This window comes from Nilaparvata lugens, chromosome Y (assembly GCF_014356525.2).
Source record: "Nilaparvata lugens isolate BPH chromosome Y, ASM1435652v1, whole genome shotgun sequence".
Taxonomy (NCBI): domain Eukaryota; kingdom Metazoa; phylum Arthropoda; class Insecta; order Hemiptera; family Delphacidae; genus Nilaparvata; species Nilaparvata lugens.
Genome location: NC_052519.1, coordinates 1,988,783 through 2,012,160, shown reverse-complemented (window position 1 = coordinate 2,012,160; position 23,378 = coordinate 1,988,783).

Below are 23,378 nucleotides of genomic sequence, written 5' to 3'. Positions count from 1 at the left end.
ATTTATTATGTCATTCAATGTTACAAATATATGATAAAGACCAAATATATATGATATAGAGACAAAAAAAATATATATATTATAGAAACAAAATAAGCTTTCAATTGGAGTTCAAAATTGTTTTTATAGTATTCACTGTATAGTAGTAATCTATAGTAATTTTACTAATAGAAGTGAAATTATTTCGAATTATCAGTCATTCATATACGAATTATTATATATATTCAAATGACAGTTATGCTCTTTTTTATTTGGAGTGGAAAGGAACAAAACATTTTAGACAGAGGCCTACATCACATTTGATACATTCACTTCTCACTGTACCTTTGCATTCACCAGCACATCTGCGCCGGTTGCAATCTCTAGCCAAGTGACCCGAAACATCTAGCCTTATATCATTGCTGACTCTACAATTATTGTCACCGAATTTGGAAATAGATGGTCGTCCAATTCCAGCTCGTGGATTACCAAATTTCGTTAAATAGCAATTCACAATCTCTCTCCGAAAATCCAACTGAGAAATGGAACAGCCAGATTTCCTTGCTAATACCCAACTATTATGCATTACAACATCCATCATCCAAGTTAGAAGTGGCCAATACCACTTTTTTGATCTCACACCAATTCGATAATATGAGAGATTCTCATCCATTCGATCGGTTCCACCCATGAACTTGTTGTACTGCTTTATAGCATTTGGCTGTTGTACACGAACTCTCCCTTTAGCTGCTTTACAATACCTCTGAGTATGGATGAGCGGCTCTACTCCATAGCAGGTGGACCCAACAGTAACAACTGAATTATCAACCCAATGTACAATCATCCCAACTGACTGAGTTGATCTCTTCTCATAGAAACCTCTTTCCTTCTTTTTCAATGACTTAGAATGAGTCAGCCCACATTCCTTCGGTACTCTATTCTCTCGCAGTGTTCCAGTTACATCATACCCTCTCTCTTTCAAGTGCACCATCAGTTTCACGCTTGTGGAGAGGTTATCACAATAAAATTTAAAATGTAAATTTTTTTCGTCATCTGGGATTTCATCAATCATTTTTAATAATGGTGCTGCACATTTACCGAATTCTTTTTCATAAACCTCATTACCAAATGGATTTTTTCCCTGATAAATTTCAAAATTGATCAAAAATCCAGACACTGTATTCAGACACCAGACTTTGTATCCAAATCTGATAGGCTTCCCCCTGATAAATTGCTTGCAGGAGTGTTTACCAAAGTAAGCTACCATAGACTCATCAAATGAAAGGTTCTCCTCAGGCTGAAAATGAGCAATACACTTCTTCTGCAGTAAGTTCATCAGTGGCCTCAGCTTCCACATTTTATCATTTCTGTTAATATTGTTGTTGTCTTGACAATGAAGAAAACGACAAATTTCTAAAAACCTGTCTCGTCTCATAGAATCCACAACCATCTCATTTCTCATATCTTTCTTTTCATCCCAATAAGATCGTTTACTCGGAAGCTGATTGTAGCCAGATAGGAATAAAATAGCAAGAAATACTTTCAATTCTTTTGACGTAATTTTTGGATCTTTACAATTCTTGAAAAGAGTATACTTCAATGATTCATCTATGAATAGCTTTATTATTTCGTCATCAAAAAACATTTCAAATAATTCAACTGGAGACTTATCCCGATAAGGTACATAATTTGGCTCTGGAAAAAAAACATCCTTCTGTGGCAAATCTTCATCTTTCCAATCTTCTTTCTTCAACTTTTTACTATTTTTTACTACAGTAGAACTGCTCAAATCTTCGAAAGTATTATCAAGAACTGATGTATCATTCCTGCTATTTGTTACAACTTCAACTTGACTAGTTAACTGTTGTCCTGTGAGATTATCAACATATCCTCCCCCATCCTCATCCCTCGAGTCCTCATCAGTATCAATGTTGGGTGCGGGTGGCTCAATGAAAATACCCTGGACATCATCTGCATCATCACACTCCAAAATATCAATGGCTTCTTGCAGGGTCAAGTCCTAGAAAAAAAACCCATATGTTATATCTGGAAATTGGAGAAAATGGAACATTGACCCCGCAAGCGCCTAGCGTGTCCATATGATCACAGCAGTAAACAAAGCCATCTAGCAATAAGCAGAAATAATATTTTCTGTCGTTATGTTGTAAGATACTAAGAATAACATTATTAGAAAACAAATACAGCTTTATTCAGTTGAATGAGAAAATAGAATCAATATAATTATTACTTACGTCAACCGTATACAGTTCAGATTTGATGAGTCATAGCGATTACGATTTCGATCAGTCATTGTAGAAGCACAATCACTCATAAGAAGTCAAACACGTACTAAAAGCATTGCATCATACATTATCAAGGCCATTACATGCATACCAACCATGAAATTATAAAATTCCCTTCATTTTCCCTTCATTAAGTTGGCATTGTTGCCTGTGATCATATGAACACGCACGGCGCTAAAGGGTTGAAGAATGAATTGAATATTGATGAGAAGAAGAATAAACTTATTATACATGCAAACAGAAATACTATGAAGATTGAAATTCATTCTGATAAAGCAATTGATTTAACATGTACTGATTCGATTGGTAAGATACTTGGTTTTGATAATGTTGTTTTGCAAGAAAATAAATGGCATTATTCCCAGCATTTGGTTAACATAACAAGCATTGGTAGTATTGTACTCGAGTGTAATTTTGCATGTGGTAGTTACTCTGACGGAAAACAAAAACATATAATCTACGAATTTTTGCCAAAGGTTCCTAGCGGGTATTTAATAAATGAAGTACCATCACCGATTATTTATGTACCTTTGAATACACATCGAATTCAAACTAATTATGTGAAGATAACAGACCAGAATGGATCATTTATTGATTTCCGTGGAGATACAATTACAATTAGGTTGCACATACGTGAAAAACAAAAGTGAACGTAATGGATTATTTTGTTTTCAATCCACATTCGAATAAGACGTGTACACACAATGTCATTAGAGAGACAAACGTGAGAGCGTCAACACCTAAAAACAAACGTGCTTTGTCGGCTAAAAGTGCGAGAATATTGGAAAAGTTAGGTTTTATAGTTGATTGGCAGAATGTTAGGAGGAGGAGCCGCAATTAGTGAAATTCTGGACATGGAGACAGCTTCAGTTTTATAATGATATAACCTAATTCCAATTTCACACTCATACAGTTTATTCGTGCCCAAAACGATACCAGCTGCAATAATTAATAGCTGCTCTCCGAATAAAGTGAATGGATCAGGGTCTAGCACAACTTATAATAATGTATCATCCCTGAATATTGTTGCTTTCAATGTAGCGGGAATTGCAAATAAATTGAGTAATGTTGAATTTATTGATTTTATAAAAAAATATGATGTATTTCTACTGTTTGAGACATTTGCTGAGGATGAGAACATTCTATTGAGACTCAAGATAGTGTTCGAGGAATATGAATTGGTGTGGACTCCTGCAACTAGAGCTGCAAGCCGCGGTCGCGCAAGTGAGGGAACAATTTATGGAATTAGAAAAAGAAAGAATCACGAGAAAATGCTCAACTATAAAACTATTTCCAACTGTAATCTCATCGAACTACACGTCGACTCGCAGAAGCTCCTCATCGTCCCGGCTTACCTCAACTGTAATAGATGGCAGAATGACTTTGCCAGGCTTAAGGATTTGTTGATTGAAATTGAAAATTCCAACTTCATGTTGATGGGTGACCTGAATGGAAGGATCGGGAATAAGCAGACCATACCAGAGGATACAGTTACAAACTTGCTTTGCCCTCTCAATTGTGACAGAAATTCAAAGGATCACACAATCAATGCTAATGGAAGGGAATTATTAGCTATGTTTGCTGATTTTGGTCTCGTTATTTTGAACGGTCGCACAGCAGAGGACGCATGTGGAGAATATACGTTTATTGGAGCCCAGGGCTCTTCAGTCATTGATTTGTGCGCTCCCTCGATTGAGGCTCTTCCTCTTATTAAGTCGTTCGAGGTGACTCCGCAAATATTCTCAGACCACCTGCCGATATCTGCCGAGGTTCTTTTACCTGGAAAATCTGAAACTTCTGAGATCTGCGCCATGCCGATACGGAGAAGCTGCAATGGAAGCCAAGATAGGCTGAAGTATCAGCAAGAACTTGATTTGAGAATAAGACAACGTCAGCACTGGAACAACTCTGAGGATGATCTGAAATATTTGATATCATTAATTCATGATTTCGCTCCTGTCAGTCAATTGGATAGCCACTCAAAGTGCGAGGGAAAACAGATATGGTATGACATTGAGTGTGAGAGAAAAAGGAAAGAATCATTTCGTCTCTTGAAACTATTCAGGAGAACAAATTCAGAATCAGTCCGAGAAATGTACATGGAGAGGAATAAGGAATACACAAATTATGTGTGGAAAAAAGAAAAAAGTTTTGGTGTCAATTGACAGGAAGATTCAAGGAGGTGAAGGATTCTAGTCAGTTCTGGAAGCTTGTGCGGTGCTTTAGAAGGAAGAAATTCAGCACAGGCACGAGTATAACATTGAGAGACTGGGTATTACACTTCAACCAGCTACTGAATCCATGCATCCTGGCAGATAAAATATTGTACGCTGCTCCTTTCATCGTGAATGATATTCTGGATGCGCCGATTTCCCTGCAGGACCTCAAAAGTGTTCTCAGAAGAGCCAAGGAAAACAAAGCACCAGGGGAGGATCGAATTACATACGAGTTCATCAAGTATGCATCACCTGCTTTTTTGGAAAAATTGTTGGATGTGTTCAATGGTCTATTTGAGTCTTCAGTCATGCCAGAGAGCTTTAGGGAGTCAATAATATACCCTATCTTCAAAAAAAAGGAATAGCAATGAGGCAGAGAACTACAGAGGCATCTCTTTCTGCAACACAGTAAGCAAAGTCTTCGCTGGATACTGCTGGATAAAATGGAGAAATGGATTAATTGCCACAACATTTTGCGGGAGTTTCAGGCTGGCTTCAGAAAACATTATTCAACGGTTGACAACATATTCAATCTGATGAGTATTGTGAATATCAAGCTCAGTGGGAAAGGGAAGAAAGTATATGCTTTTTTGTTGATTTCTCTGCGGCATTCGATCGGATAGATAGGCATGCACTGTTCTATAAACTCGCGGAGATTGGTGTGTCGCGAAGATGGTGAATGCATTGAGGCATTTGTATGATGGGTCAACATCGAGAGTGTGGGGCCAAGAGGGCTTGTCCGAAAAGTTTGAGACTGGCACAGGTGTTAGCAGGGCTGTTTGTTGAGTCCCCTATTGTTCTCAATCTTTTTAAACGACTTGGAGGATTGCTTGGAGGGTGGAGTCAGTGTTGGTGGGATCTGCATAAAGCTTTTGGCCTATGCGGATGATATTGTTCTTCTTGCCCCAGACAGAGTATTAATGAGAAAGATGATATCTAACCTAGAGGTGTATTGTGAAAGATGGAATCTTCAAGTTAATCTGAGTAAGTCGAAGATTATGATTTTCAGGAGAGGAGGCAGAACCAGTCGTCATGATGTATGGTTCTACAACAATGAGCCAATCGAAGTTGTAGGGAGTTATAAGTATCTGGGAGTGAACTTAACACCAAAACTTTCACTGAATAATCATTTTAAAGAGAAAGCTTCTGTAGCAAAGATGACACTGAATATGTTCAACAGCCTTCTGACCCAGAAAAATATTCAATTCAAACCTAAGCTTGATGTATTTGAGGCAATGTCTAGATCCACAGTATGCTATGGAGCCCAAGTCTGGGGAGGAAGAATGATAGATGAGGTCGAGAAAGTGCAACGCCTCTTCATTAAGAGGGTCTTCAACCTGCCAATGTGGGCCCCAGATTATTGTTTGTACCTGGAAACTGGACTAAAACCTCTGCTGGTTTATACATTGAGGCTGCATATCAAGTATATGCATCGATGCCTAGAGCTTCTGGAACAAAGATACCCGCACATACTGCTGAAAAAGTGATTGAGAAAAAAGTCTTCATGCATAATGATTGGAGCAATCTAGAGAGGGTGTATGGGGTCCCTGCTACAAGTCTCCTGACGGGCGATGTTCAAGCGATTCTAAACGGAGTTGACGAGAAACTGCAGGAAAACTTCAGAAGAAGATTGATGGTGAGCCAGAGGTGTTCAATCTACCCACAGCTTGAACGTTTCACCAACTATGTTCATCAGCAGGACGACTTCACGCTGGTCAAATGGTTCATGAAGGCAAGGACTGAGCTCGTCCTGCTGAACAAGTACTCCTTCAATCGTGGTGTCAAGACGTGTTCCCTCTGCAATTTGAAGGAAGACGAGGATGTGCCCCACTTCATCGCCAGATGCCCTGTTCTCGCTGAGATCCGGACGAGACACCTGCGGAAGAGTATCCTGTCTGAAGGGGAGTTGCGGGCGCACCTGAATGGACAGGACTGGCAGGCGGTGAGCCGGTACTGCAGGGAGGCATGGCAGTACAGATTCTTTCTGGTCCAGGAGTTCAATTTTTGATTGTTTTTGTTCGAGTTGTTGTCTTTGAACTTTTCACATTTCTTTTTTTTTCACATCTATTTGGAGTCTGAACATGTAAATTCCATCTGCTCCTCCAGACGGCACTTTGCCATGGAGAAAAAATGCCTACAATAAAATGTTATAACTGATCTATTTTGTAATGTAATTATTGTGAAATTGAATAAAGGCCAATTTATTATTATTATTATTATTATTATTATTATTATTTATTGAAGGAACAGTTAGCTGTACAAAACCGGGAACAGAGCCGGCTGATCCACCAGTTGCGGCAGACTATAAAATAAGCAGTAACATAATCGGCAACCTTTTTGATGAAATACAATATGAATTAGCAGGTCAGCAAATTTCTAAATCAAGATTGATTAGATTAACATCCACAATAAAAGCTATACTAGTGAAGAATATGCTCGATAAAAACACATATCACTTGGCTGGTTTTGACAGAGCAGGATATGCACTAACAGATAATAAATTCACTTTCTGTGTACCGCTGAAATTAATCCTCTTGTTTTTTGAAGATTTTCAAAGAATAATTTCAAATTTGAAACAGGAACTCGTCTTATCAAGGTCACCGACAGACCTAAATAGCGTTGAGTCCGCAATTGGAACAAGCATTAGTGTGGAAATTACAAAACTGCAATGGAGAATGCCCTACATAACTTTGGAAGATCATGTAAGACTGAAATTTTTGAGACTGCTCGATGCTGACACTCCACTGAAATTAGGTTTCGGCCATTGGGAACTTTGTGAATAACCAAATTTGCAAAATTCACTTAACCATTCTTGGGCAGTCCGCACCACATCAATTTTTGATAGTCCAAAATATGTTATAATTGCATTTTAAACCGATCGTAAGAATAATATTAAAAAATCAATATCTAATTTCAATAGCTGTGGTATTTACAATGTTAAAGTATATTTGAACAGCGATTATTATCCATATGAAGATCTGCTAGGTAAAAAGGAACTATTATACCGGATGTTTTTGGATTTTGCGCCCTTGTATTATAATCATTCAATTAATAGCGAACTCGGAACAGAAATTGACTTTAAAACGTTTTGTGATTCAACACCGCTGGTTGTTGTGGACTGTTCACACCAAGCAAGTCATTCGAAATCTTTGACAGATGTTCGTATTGAAATGGAATTTAATAGTGCAGTACCTGCAAATACTTCCGCCCATTGCATTTTAATTAGCGATCGTATGATGGAGTACACACCTCTGACAAGCATGGTGAAAGAAGTTCAGTAATTTTATTGATAGAGTGCACTGCATGCAATATTATATAAGGTGTGCACTCTGACAAATTTGGTTCATTATTAGTTTCACCTTTGATCGGGTAACATCTAAAATGTCCTATTCTTTGTGTTCTGATATTTTGGAGAGTAAGAACAAAGTGCAAGCTCAGTCTATTGGTATCCAGTGCGATCTTGATTCTGATAGTTTCTCTTAATAGAAATATCTCTTCAATATCTCTTCAAAATAGACCAGATGGACGATGTGCTTAGTTCAGTGCTCAACATTATAATTCTTTGTTGTTTAAAAATATGTATCAAACAAATAATTTCATGTGTGAAAACAATTGAATGCAAAGTATGAAAATGGCTGCGATGTAAGTAGGTATAAACTGAGACTTTAAACGCACTTTTTTGCTCGAAATCCCCCTCCCCCCTCTCCCATCCCCTGTTCCAAAAATAGATTGTCCCTTCCCCTTGCCCAGTGAAGACGAGGGGGGCTCTCTGTTCTAAAAATAGATTCACCCTTCCCCTGCTCCAGTGTTGATGAGGGGGATGAAGAGAGAGAAAGAGATATCTCTCTCTCACTCTCTCTCAGAATAGATTTACCCTTCCCCTGCTCCAGTGGTGATGAGGGGGATGAAGAGAGAGAAAGAGATATTTCTCTCTCACTCTCTCTCACTCTTTCTCTCTTGGTTATGTCGAGTGAGTAAACGTGTGTCAGCTCGGCTCCGTCTTCTAACAGATATTCCATAGGGTTATACAGTTCAATTTGCTAGATATTATACATCAAGTTATTCAGTTTCTCGAGCTAAATTCAATAGTGTAATTATATTTCTGATTAACTCACACTCTTTTTATTTATCTTGAAAAAACATTCCTAATTCTTCAGTTCACCTTCTTGCCTAGCCTATAAAAGTGTAAATCCACCTAAGGGTACACGATGGTTCGACCAAACAGAGGCACGCCGAAGAATGAGGTCAATGCTCCGAAGCCAGGGCCAGCTATTTCTGGATCACTGTCTGAAGAGACCCTCCGAATTATTCGACAGCAAATCGAAGAGTCTGTCCATTGTGCTGTATCAATGGCAGTGAAGTCTATTTTTGAGGAACTCCAGGCATTGAAGGAGGAGAACAAACAGCTGCACGATAGAATTCATGAGCTAGAGGTGTCTTGTCACCTGAAGGTTGACGACCTCGAGCAATATGGGCGCCAACATTCCATACATATTTTTGGGATCCCGGAGAGCGACAAAGAAGACACAGACCTGCTGGCGCTCGATGTTCTTTTTCTTCTTTTTCTCCTTTTTCTTCTTTTTCTTCGTCTTCTTTTTCTTCTTCTTCTTCTTCTTCTTCTTCTTCTTCTTCTTCTCCTTCTTCTTCTTCTTCTTCTTCTTCTTATTCTTCTTCTTCTTCTCTTTTTCAGTTTTTACTGGATCCCATTTCGCTCTATCTCCACCATGAACACGATCTCCCACTACTGGATTTCATCTCTCTCTATCTCCACTTGGACTCGATTTTCCACCACTGGATTCCATCTCTCTCTGTCTCCACTTGGACTCGATCTTCCACTACTGGATTCCTTCTCGCTCTACCTCCACTTGGACCCAATTCTTCCACTACTGGATACCCACTCGCTCTATCTCCACTTGGACCAGATCTCCCACTACCAGTTCTTCCTCAATCTTCATCTTATTCACCATTAGGATTATTCATCACCGAAACTCCACACATCTACATTTTATTGTGTTTAGTGAATTTCTGAACTAGTGCTTTAAATAGTGATTGGAGCCGAACTGTCAAGGCATACTGAATGCACTCGAATCAAGAGACTTTTTCATTTAGGTTAAGTTTTATCAGTTCCATCTCCATTTCCCCTGTCATGTGTTGTTCTGAGGTCGGTTTACGATTGGTCTGCTGCTTCCATGATGCCTCTTACTGACACGTCAGCTCGCTCGCCCTCAAGTAGGTATGATTATTTCGATAATAGTAATAATGACGCAGGTATGTTTCTAGCAAATAAGCTCCACTCTTTCAAAAAACTTTTCAAGGCTGCTCACCTTAACGTGCAATCCCTCAGTTGCCACATTGATGAACTCAGAGCAATCTTCCGTTTTCAGGACTTCAATATAATCGGAATTTCCGAATCATTTTTGAAGCCTAGTATTTCATCAAATTTTGTTGCATTGCCTGGATATAATCTTTTCCGGAATAATAGATCAAATAAAGCTTGTTAGGGTGTAGCAATTTATGTGAAAGATGGTATCAAAACAAAAGTTTTAATCACATCTAAACAAGAGTATTGTTCCAGACAAGAGTTTATGCTACATGAATTATCCTTATCTAGTAATGATAAATTACTCGTTGGTATCTGTTATCGCCCACCAAAAATAGGTCATTTCACAGATTTCAAAAATGCCTTGCTTTCTCTTATGCCTTGTTATAACTGTATACCAGTTATGGGGGATATGAACACCGACTTGAACATGACGAATCGTAACTTTGACTACTTTCAACTGACTACAATTTTCCAATGCCTAAACATGACTATTTTACCCCTTGATCCAACTCATCATACTAATGGATCAGACACACTCATTGACCTTCTCATTGTTAGTGATCCCAATGAGGTTGTTCAAGCAGGTCAAATCTCAGTCCCAGCTATTTCTAGACATGATTTGATCCACTGTGTACTTTCCCATAAGATACCCAAGCCAGAACAGAAATTATCACTTATAGAGACTTCAAAAACTTTGATGAAGCCGCCTTCCTGACTGATGTGGCTCAGACTCCATGGCATCAAATTGAAGCATTACCCTCAGTTGATGACATGGTCAAGACTTTCGAGAATTGGACTTTGACTTTGTATGACAAACATGCACCTTATGTGACAAGAAGGATTAATAGAAAACGACGAGTACCGTGGATGACTGAAGACATACTTAAGATGATGGGATGTAGAGACAAAGCACATAGAAAATTTAAAAAGACATTTGACTTGGACAGTTTGATAGAGTATAGGAGCCTTAGAAATAGGGTTAAACAGGAATTACTGAACTCAAAGATTAGGTACTTGAATTCGTTTATGACAAACAATAGACAAGACTCTAAATCACTTTGGCAGGGAGTAAAAGAATTTGGGCTTGGCAAACAGAAATCAAATCCACAAATTGACTTACCATTGAATAATATAAATGACCATTTCGTTTCACACTCTAACCAACGCGACGAAGTTGTCATTGCTAATCATATAGATGATCTTGAAGAGCAGGTTACAAACTTAGATTTACCAATCACTGATCAATTTCATTTCCATCCAATCTCAGAAGAAGACACTTTCAGAGCAATTCAACGTATTTATAGTAATGCTACGGGTGTAGACAAAATTCCTATTAAATTTTTCAAGAAGATGTTATTTGCTGTATTACCAACCATTACATACATTTTCAACAAGTCACTTGAAGAAGGCATTTTCCCTGAAAACTGGAAGTTTGCTCTGGTTCGCCCTATAAATGAAGTTCTATCACCCAATAAAGTTGAGGATTTTAGACCAATCAGTATTTTACCTGCATTGTCCAAAGTGCTAGAAAGACTCATTCATGCTCAAGTTGTAAAATTCCCAGACAACAATAGTAAGCTTCATAACTTTCAATCAGGCTTTAGAAAATTCCATTCAACTGAGACAGCTCTGCTTCGTGTCACTGATGATATAAGGTTAGCTATGGACCAAAGAAAATGCACCATCCTCACCCTATTTGATTTTTCTAAAGCATTCGATACTGTCGATCATACAGTCCTTCTGAATAAGTTGGCTATTCTTGGTTTCATTCGCAACTCGTTAGTTTGATTTAAATCCTATCTATTAGGTAGGAAACAATGTGTATCTGTTGGTGACAAAAAGTCAACTTGGAAAAACGTTATGCATGGAGTACCACAAGGTTCAATTTTAGGCCCTCTCCTCTTCACTTTGTATGCTAATGACCTTTCTTCCATTATCAAATTCTCCAGTTTCCATACTTATGCAGACAACCTTCAAATCTATTTAAGCTGTCCCATAACAAAAATTAATGAAACAGTTGGAATAATGAATCAGGATATCAATTCGATAGTGGAATGGACAAAGAAAAATGGCCTTAAGCTTAATCCCATCAAAACACAACCCATTATAATTGGATATTCTCATCTTATAAACAATATTGACCTTTAATCGATTCACAAAATTAGTGTAGACAGTAATGACATTCCTTACTGTAGCTCAGTTAAAAATTTAGGCATTAATATGAATAATACTCTTGACTGGTCAGAACAAGTGAACAAAACTTGTAAAAAGGTATTCTCAGCCATGCATGCATTGAAGAAAATGCATGATATCCTCCCTTGAAACATTAAATTATTATTGGTTCAATCTCTCATCTTCCCACATCTAATGTATTGTAATTCTGTTCTTAACAATATGCAAGTCACTCTGAATGATAAACTACAGCGTTGCCAAAATTATTGTCTACGTTTTGTCTACTCTCTCCAACCCCAGCCCACATCGCTAGTTCAACATTGAAGCTTCCTGATCAGAGGCTTTTTCGAATAGTCAGGCTTGTTAGAGATATCTTGAAATACGGTAATCCGAACTATTTTAAAGATGATTTCAAATTTGTCTCTGAAGGTAGGAGGATAGATGCTCCACATACTAGAACCGGAGAAAGTACTTTAAGGATACCCAATCATTGAACTACTATTTTCACAAAATCCTCCTTAGTCAGTGCCTGTCGTGCATGGAATACACTTCCCGTTTCTATCAGGTCTATCGAGAGCCGAGCGAGCTTCAACCTGACTTTAAAAAAACATATTTTGGGACAAATGACTGCAACTGTCCGGCCCTAGAACAATCACATGACAACCATCCCTCACCCATTCCACCAATATGAACCTTTGAACCAAGTTATAGAACGAATTATATATATATATATAATATATATATATATATATATATATATATATATATATATATATATATATATTATATAAACTCATGTTATTTCAATTATCTACTGCATACTGCTGTATATTACTGAAATTTGATAACCCTGATCTACTTTCAGCCTACTTCATTTCATTAATCAATTATTTGATCTTATCTACCTATATAATTATTTTACTTTATCAATTTTCTGTTTTTTTTCTCTCTTCAATATTCATATTGATTAGAACTTCTACAATATTTCCATTGATAAATAAATCCTTAGTTTAAATAACGAAATTAACATTTTGGTAGAGAGTTAGTGGGGAGGATATTTTTATTATTCTTCCCAAAGAATGGGCATTGATATGTCCAAAGCTCCGCCAATTTATGTAGATGCATAACAATATGATTATTATCTATAGTTATTATATTACAAATTGCTTTTTCATATCATATACAGTTCAATAGTTATTTTCCTAGTCTATATTATATAAATTCATCTATAATTTTGCTGTATTGTAAGCTATTGTATATAAGTGTATAAGCCAGTATATATTGTAATCTACATAAATAAAGTACTCAATCAATCAATCTCAAAATAGATTCACCCTTTCCCTGCTCCAGTGGAGATGAGGGGGATGAAGAAAGTGAGGGAAAAAATGATTTCCCTTTGAGGGGAAAAATTCCCTCTCTACATCTATACTGACAGATTAAAGTGAATTAAGAAATTCCCTATCACTGTAGATCTAATGCTCTACTGACAGATTAAAGTGAATTGAGAAATTCTCTCTCTCTCTCTCTCTCTCTCTCTCTCTCTCTCTCTCTCTCTACATCTAATGCTTTACTGACAGATTAAAGTGAATTGAGAAATCCCTATCACTCTACATCTATACTAACAGATTAAAATGAATTGAGAAATTCCCTATCACTCTCTACATCTATACTGACAGATTAAAGTGAATTGAGAAATTCTCTCACTCTCTCTCTCTCTCTCTCTCTCTCTCTCTCTCTCTCTACATCTAATGCTTTACTGACAGATTAAAGTGAATTGAGAAATTCCCTATCACTCTACATCTATACTAACAGATTAAAATGAATTGAGAAATTCCCTATCACTCTCTACATCTATACTGACAGATTAAAGTGAATTGAGAAATTCTCTCACTCTCTCTCTCTACATCTATACTGACAGATTAAGGTGAATTGAGAAATTCCCTATCACTCTACATCTATTGCTATACTGACAGATTAAAGTGAATTGAGATATTCCCTATCACTCTACATCTAATGCTATACTGTCATATTAAAGTGAATTGAGAAATTCCCTATCACTCTACATCTAATGCTATACTGACAGATTAAAGTGAATCCATATCTCTACAGAGAGGTCAATGATCTAAGTTCTTTTACATTTTTCATCTGCAATATCATACAAGCATTTCCAAAGTTCATTGGAATTTTTAACAACAGATAATGGTGAATCATTTGTACAATCATAATGTAGATGTCTGCTGTCTAGTATATCAAGTAATTCGAATATCTCAGATAAAATTGGAAAGTGCACATTTTCTGTTTTTGTTAACGGTAAATCAGCATCTTGACATCCTGTTGAAAATTTAATATTCTTTGCAATTGAATCAAATTTGTTAAATGAAATTCCCATCAGAAGACGAGTTAATTTTTTAAAAACCATAACACTGCATGTTAACGGATTCCCAGATGTTTGACATGTGCCTCTGTTCTATAAATTGACAACGTGCACGTGCTGTACTTATTAGGAACAACAGTTGCTTGAAGGGGCTCGTGTCTCACTTGTATAAAAAGATCACACCACATGCGTTGCTGTTGTCAGGTCTAGTTCTGACCAGCTACTAAACTAAAAAGTGAGTGGGATATTGGAATGAAAAATCATTTGAACACAGAAAAAGTTTATTTACACATTTCACCACAACTATTCATAATTTCTTCTTCAATTTTAATTAACTTATCTATACACAAATTATGAGGACGATAATAACATAGATAGTCTCTTATGTCATTTAAATTACCCATGCTTACAAAAATGTCTTTTAATTGTTTCGCCAAACTATAATTTTCACGAGTTGATTTCCTAATTGCACTTTCATACTCATCATACCAATCAATACAGTTTTTTAACCTCACTTCCAACTCGTTGTCAGCAGCCAACCACTTTCTCGGATCCATGATATGCAAATGAACAAAACTAAGTGTAGGCTGGCACTCTTATAGAGTAATTAAGTGGTCTTTCTTCATTAATTGCAGACAGACAACATGTACGTGCTTTATGCAGTCTTAATGCATGCATGCAATAAACACACTGAATCTCTTTTCCGTTGTAGAAGAATCCATAACAAGCAAAGTTCCTTTTCTGCTAATTCGTGTACATCGTGGCCATTTTCATACTTTGCATTCGATTGTTTTCACACATAAAATTATTTGTTTGATACATATTTTCAATCAACAAAGAATTATAATGTTGAGCACTGAACAAAGCACACCGTCCATCTGGTCTATTTTTATGAATGTTACACACACCATAACACCATGAACTAGTTAAAAAGAGCTGAAATCGGGTTTTGCAAAATCCTCTGGTATACATTGAACGTTAGTTTGTAATCTTCTTAAAAACTTTGCTTTCTCAGTTCCTTTTGTGAAAATTTTCTCAGAACCTACAAGGTAATCACGTATTAATGAGTCTGTGTATTCTAAATCTCCATCCTCCTATTTTATTTTATGATAGAGACATTCTAACCATGTTACATCGTTATACAATTTTGCACTCGATTCTGTCTTTGCAAATGGTGATTTGAAATGAAATACAATATAATTATTAAACTGATCAATTATGGCAAGTTCTTTCATAATAATTTGATTACAATCTTGTTTAAACCAGTGAAGATCAACTGTAGCAATTTTCGTACTCACTTGCTTGTCCACTTCTTTCTGTTTGGTGGGCTCGTGGAATCCTCCGTCTTTCTCCCTCTCCTCCTCCTCTTCCCGTTTCTGCTTCTCCCCCACCTCCTGTGGCTTCTGGATCAGTGTGCTGCACCTTGGTTCATAATAGAAACTATCAGAAACAAGTTAACACTGGATACCAATAGACTGAGTTTGGTCTTTGTCCAAAATATCAGAACACAAAGAATAGGACATTTTAGATGTTACCTCTTCAAAGGTGAAACTGATAATGAACCAAATTTGTCAGAGTGCACACCTTATATAATATTGTACACAGTACGCTCTATCAATAAAATTACTGAACTTCTTTCACCATGCTCATCAGAGGTGTGTACTCCATCACACAATCACTAATTAAAACGCAATGGGCGGAAGTATTTGCAGGTACTGCACTATTAAATTCCATTTCAATACAAACATCTGTCGAAGATTTCAAATGACTTGCTTGGTGTGAACAGTCCACAACAACCAGCGGTGTTGAATCACAAAACGTTTTAAAGTCAATTTCTGTTCCGAGTTCGCTATTAATTGAATGATTATAATACGAGGGCGCAAAATCCAAAAACATATGGTATAATAGTCCTTTTTTACCTAGCAGATCTTCATATGGATAATAATCGCTGTGCAAATATACTTTAACATTGTAAATACCACAGCTATTGAAATTAGATATTGATTTTTTAATTTTATTCTTACAATCGGTTTGAAATGCAATTATAACATATTTTGGACTATCAAAAATCGATGTGGTGCGGACTGCCCAAGAATGGTTAAGTGAATTTTGCAAATTTGGTAATTCACAAATTTCTCAATGCCGGAAACCTAATTTCAGTGGAGTGTCAGCATCGAGCAGTCTCAAAAATTTCAGTCTTACGTGATCTTCTAAAGTTATGTAGGGCATTCTCCATTGCAGTTTTGTAATTTTCACACTAATGCTTGTTCCAGTTGCGGACTCAACGCTATTTAGGTCTGTCGGTGACCTTGATAAGACGAGTTCCTGTTTCAAAGTTAAAATTATTCTTTGAAAATCTTCAAGAAACAAGAGGATTAATTTCAGCAGTACACAGAAAGTGAATTATTTATTATCTGTTAGTGCATATCCTGCTCTGTCAAAACCAGCCAAGTGATATGTGTTTTTATCGAGCATATTCTTCACTAGTATAGCTTTAATTGTGGATGTTAATCTAATCAATCTCGATTTAGAGATTTGCTGACCTGCTAATTCATATTGTATTTTATCAAAAAGGTTGCCGATTATGTTACTGCTTATTTTATAGTCTGCCGCAACTGGTGGATCAGCCAGCTCTGTTCCCGGTTTTGTACAGCTAACTGTTCCCTCAATAAATATAAATGATTTGCAAGGTAAAGAATAGACATCTGAAGAATTTATGCCAATACCTGCCTTGTCAGAGTTTTTTATTTCTTGTCCCAAATAAACTGTATGAGTGTCAAATTGGAATTTGGTTATATCATTATAAAACTAAAGGTCTGTCTCCATGTCCAGAATTTCACTAATTGCGGCTCCTCCTCCAAACATTCCGCCAATCAACTCTAAAACCTAACCTTTCCAATATTCTTGCACTTTTAGCCGACAAAGCACGTTTGTTTTTAGGTGTTGACGCTCTCACCTTCATCTCTCTAATGACATTGTGTGTACACGTCTTATTTGAATGTGGATTGAAAACAAGATAATCCATTACGTTTACTTTTGTTTTTCATGTATGTGCAACCTAATTGTAATTGTATCTCCACGGAAATCAATAAAGGATCCGTTCTGGTCTGTTACCTATACATTAATAGTTTGAATTCGATGGGTATTCAAAGGTACATAAATAATCGGTGATGGTACTTCATTTATTAAATACCCACTAGGAACCTTTGGCAAAAATTCGTAGATTATATTTTTTTGTTTTCCGTCAGAGTAACTACCATATGCTAAATTACACTCAAGTACAATACTACCAATGCTTGTTATGTTAAACAAATGCTGAGAATAATGCCATTTATTTGGTTGCAAAACAACATTATCAAAACCAAGTATCTTACCAATCGAATCAGTACGTGTTAAATCAATAGCTTTATCAGAATGAATTTCAATATTCATAGTATTTGCGTTTGCACGTATAATAAGTTTATTTTTTTTCTCATCAATATTCAATTTATTCTTTAAAGATTTTATAATATCCTCAACTTCATATGCGCCCGTATCCAGCTCAATTGATCTATCACCATATTTGAAGCTGGAATTTGTTCCTTTGTTAACGTTTGCAATACTATTGTAACTACAAAAATTAATCAATCCAATCTCCCATTCACGATTTTTATCCAATTCTATAATTTCTTGTAAATGTTCGTAGAGGTTACTTGTGTTAGATCTTAATGTAATAACAACCATCTTGTAATGTGTGTGTGTTCGCCACAAACACTTAATTACAACTGATTTGCAAGGAACAATAATGTGAGATGGCCACAAACAGCACTATTCAATGGTTGCATGTGCTCTACATTATAAAATATCTTTACTCCAATTTCTTTTTTCCAATATTTGTCCAATTCGTATGGTGGTTGTAAATTTCCAATTGGATCAAAATACCAAACATTGGAGCCGACTTTTTTATATGCAACCCAATGTGTGCCATCCTCACTTTCCCTCGCTAAATTCACAATGGCATTCTTGTTTTTTAGAATTTTTTTGGGTAATGCATCTAGGATATATATACCTCTTAGCCAAATCTGTAATAATTTCGACCAATCAATCAAATCATAATTACACAATTCTCCTTCAATATTCATGTCTCTTCTTCTTCTTCTTCTTCCTACTCTTCTTTGATGTTCTACGTTTCTTAACTTGTTTTTGGGGGAATAAACTCACTCCATATGATGATGGTGGTGGTAAAGAGGGTGGGATTAAAACTCTCCCCCCACTAGTTATTCGAGGAAAAGGCTTCAAAAAATACCCTTTTCCTGCAATATGCTTTTAAAACTGAGCTATAGCTTTGCGTCTAATATCATTACTATAACTTCTCCTCTCATTCTTCCTCTTCTTCTTCTTTCTCAAAGACCCACCAAATGCTGCTTTAGCTTTCATGACGTTTGTAACAAGATAGCTAAGTGCTTTCTCGGGTGTTTGTGGATTTTTGAATATGTCCCACGCTGCGTTCTCTAGAGCCCTGTCAGCTACCGCTCAAGTTTTATTATCACTATTTTGTGTATACGCTATATCATGTACCTTACAGGCTCTATCTAATGAATTTATACCTTGATCATCTCTCTTTAACCTTTCATTAACCTTTGTGCCTGGCCCGCAATACTGATACCCCCCAGGGAGGTGAATTTCATCTTGCAGATTGTCAATTAGCTTATTTAGAATAGTTGATGTGACATTACCTGCCAAACCTGTCACAGCCTTAAAAACTTTTGCCACTGAACTCAAGATTCCTCTACCTCGTTTCCTCAAACTTTGCTTTCCCCTACATACCATTTTCTTACCTTTCAACTCAATGGTTGAACATTAACTGAGGTTAATTAATTAATTAATCATTACACCAACTTAATCAAGAGAAAATTAAATTGGTTTAATTTTCAATCAAGTTGGAAATGAATTCACACCATGTATCAGATTGCTATGTGCTTATAACATTGTTCGAATGATAAGAATATCATTTCAAATAACAAATCTGGAAAGGTGAATGCAATTTGAAAGGGGGGAAATGTCATCGCGCCCGCCCATATCTGTAGGAACATGTGCCAAAACAGATGTGGGAGGGAGCGGTGCATCAACACAGCGAACCCGCTTGGCTGTATGTGTGTGTGTGTGTGTGTCTGTGTGTGTGTGTAGTAGTAAAGACTACTGAGCCTCTGAGCATGCTCGCAACAAACTATAAAAGGGGAGCTCAGCTTATTTACTTATCATTCACAACAGAGTGTAAGCAGGTGAAAGGTGAACCATTCTTCTGTGTTTCTACCATTCATTGTGAACTTATCAACAACAACAGGTAAGAATTGAAAACGATTTTCCATCAAATATGTACACAATTTATTATTAATCACTACATTATATACTACTACTACTACTTGTAAAGCATCTCACCACAACATGGTATGAGAATAAGATTGTTAAATTTTAACAATCTTAATGTCAGTCCATGTAGTGGTGACATGCTTCACCACTATTCCTAAATTCTTACAATTAGCATTAAATTTAATAACTTTTGCAGGAGAAATTATGGACGAAAATCTCTGAGGTACCTCAGAGATTTTCTTCGTGGATGAAATGTTTATTTTTAATATTATCCGTCTGCCGTGATGGTTTGTCTCCTCACGAGCCGAGATGATACTGTGCGGCACATCTTCCGCCAGCACGCGGAGAGGCATCCACGGTTCAGCCCTGGGTCTATTAACAATTGTGACAAAGTCCGTCTCATCCTCCTCCCCTCGCCTCACCTTCTCTAGTAGTGGAACCATGGAGGAGTTGTCCTCCATTCCAGCACGTTTCTGTTGAAAAATATTTGATTAGTAACTTATTATAATTTGTTCCAGATTATCATCAAATCAGATTCGTCGAATCATACTAGAGAACTTGATCAATAGATTCACTACACAATCTCAGAGTGAGTAATAATTTATACATGAGCGATTACTTTTAACAATAATATCAGGTAATTCCATCTCTAATCAGTTCAAATAATATTTCCTTGCTATCAAATAATTTATGCATGATCGATTACTTTAAACAATAATATCTCGTTATTCAATTTCTAATCATTTCAAATAATATTTCCTTGCTAACAAATAATTGATGCATGATCGATTACTTTAAACAATAATATCTTGTAATTCAATTTCTAATCAGTTCAAATAATATTTCCTTGCTATCGAATAATTTATGCATGATTGATTACTTTAAACAATAATATCTCGTAATTCAATTTCTAATCAGTTCAAATAATATTTCCTTGCTATCAAATAATTTATGCATGATCGATTACTTTAAACAATAATATCCCGTAATTCAATTTCTAATCAGTTCAAATAATATTTCCTTGCTATCAAATAATAATAATCAAAGGCTTGTATGTGTACAGATTTTTTCCATGATCAATTGTTGAAAAAAAAAAAATCTGTTCACATACAAGTTAATAATATTTGTTGGAACTAACCTTTGTTTGTGAGTAGATTGTCTCCTTGTCCTCTTCCCTGCTAACTTCAGGCTCTTCAAATGCCAACCTCCTCTTCCCCTGCTTCTGCTTGATCTTGTTGGATAGAGTAGTTAGCACCGGTCGCCGCGGTGCCCAGGTAGCAGGTGGAGCCAGGCATTGAAGCGGACTGTCTCCCAGCATGATCTCGCCTGGCGATGGTGGTTCCAAGGTGAGCAGAGAAGGAGAGTGTGCAGTAGTGGACAACTCGGCAGCGAGGGCAGCTTTCTGTTGCCAGTAGTTGAGGATACGCCGATGGGCTGGTGGGCTATCTGGGAGGATGAATGATGATGATGATGATGGAGAACTCATCTCATACGATAGTGAAGTACATGCAAATCTGACTCTGATGTAAATGTCAATTTTCCTCTCATTACTTCTGTTTATATACCATGCATTTTTCTCTCTGTTCCAGAACTTGTGCGAGTGAGAGCGAGATGTGGTACAAGGTGAAAAAAATTTCTCCCCTAGGAATGGAACAACACATGCTCCCACATGGCTATCAACATCTTTCAGTATTCTCTCCTATTATGAAAAAACCGTTACAATCACTCAAACATTCTATATTTTCGAATAGCATCCTTGTGCGAGCCACACGTGTTAGAAGACGGAAAAAAAATTCTCCTCTAGAACTTGGCATGGGACAGTGTCTGCTGAGTGACAGCCACACCTGCTAGAAGGTGAAAAAAAAAATCTCCTCTACGTCTCAGCATGGGGCTCACTCAAACATTCTATATTTTCGAATACCATCCCGCCTCTCGTGATGCTTATTGATTTCTAATGTTATTAAATATTTCATTGTTTTCACAGCATTTTCTCACCTCACAACTTGGGTTCCGAGCTCATAAGCAGTTGAGCTCTCGTCGAGGCAACATACCTGAGAGGTTAGCACACAATCCGAAAAGGAAGCATAGCCGCTATCTATACCTGCACACCTACAGCCGAGGAGATACCTGTCATCCATGCAGCATCAACCAACACATGTAAGTACATTTTTACTTTGATTTTATCCCCTGAGGAGAGTCGGGGGAGAGGAAAATTGTCCTTGGAGGACAATTTTTGTCCTTGGAGGACAATTCTTGTCCTCGTAGGGGAGGATTTTTGTCCTCGGAGGGGAGGATTTTTGTCCTCTGAGGACAATTTTTGTCTTCGGAGGACAATTTTTGTCCTCGGAGGACAATTTTTGTCCTCGGAGGATAAAAAACCTTCTACAGCATACTGCATGCATGCGATTTTAGCTCATCTTTACGATGTGGTATATCTGGATAATCTTCTCCTTCCCCTTCTTTCTCGCACTCTTCATATAAACAAAACGGTGAATGTATTACTTTTTCAAATGGGTTTTCGATAATATATTTGCAATAGATACATTGCAGATAGTGATTTTTATGTAAGAAATAACCATTTCTCGCAAAATAGTCTGCTTTATCAGATAATGATTTACAATAGTCACAATGTAGATGACGATGATGATTTTCAAAATACTCTCCTTGAATGGATGAATCTTCTACACGATTAAGAGTAAAATATCTTTCTTCATATTGGCGTAGAATATTATAATCGAAATTCTCCTCTTCAATTGTTATATTATCTTTCCTCCTCAATGCACAGTTTGGGCTGTACCTTGCATGTTCTATTGCTGGTATGTCACTTTCTACCCATTTTCCCAAATAAATTGAACAAAATACACAGCACACAATGTCTGGCGCACATGCGAATATAAATCCCTCTTTTGCCATGTTTTCCGCCGACAAATGCTGAGAAGATTTCGTCCATCTTTTATCAAAAGTTAATAATCTTTCATGCAACATTATGTGATCTTGAGATATCATTTTCACACAGCCTTCTTCTACCAATGCCAATTCACAACTGATTTAAAAACATGCAGTTGTACTCTATCACTCTAGTTCTATATCATGCTGATAGTTATTCTTTCATTTTCAGAATCTGACATCACCATCATCATCATGCCAAGGGAACGAAGAGTACATAGTGTGAATTCCAGCGCGGTCCGCCATCATATAACCATCGAGGATCCCGAAGAAAATAGCATCAAGAACGTGCTCGAGAGATCGAAATGGTGCGTTTTCGACATAATTAGAGAGCACGCAGCACAGCATGATGGCAATGAAAAATGGTTCATTGTCTTGAATGTTTTGTTGTATAAATCAGTGGTGATGGATGATGAGGTTAGCAAGACTGTCTCATCTCTCATAAATCTTCATAGTTACTCCAACATAGCGCTAAACGTGCTTGAGTATTATGAAGATTTTAATGATCATTTCATGTTGGCCATAAGAAAAATCCTGTCATCTTTTGACAACTTTGTTCGACATGGCAGTGGTTGGGTTTTGGAGAAAATTGAGTCACTGGATGTGAACGTGATTAAATTTAATCCAATATTCATATCCAGTTTCATTCAAACACCACAGTTTCTTAAAAACAAACATTGCATTATAAATGTCAAAAATCTGTCTGACAAAAAATG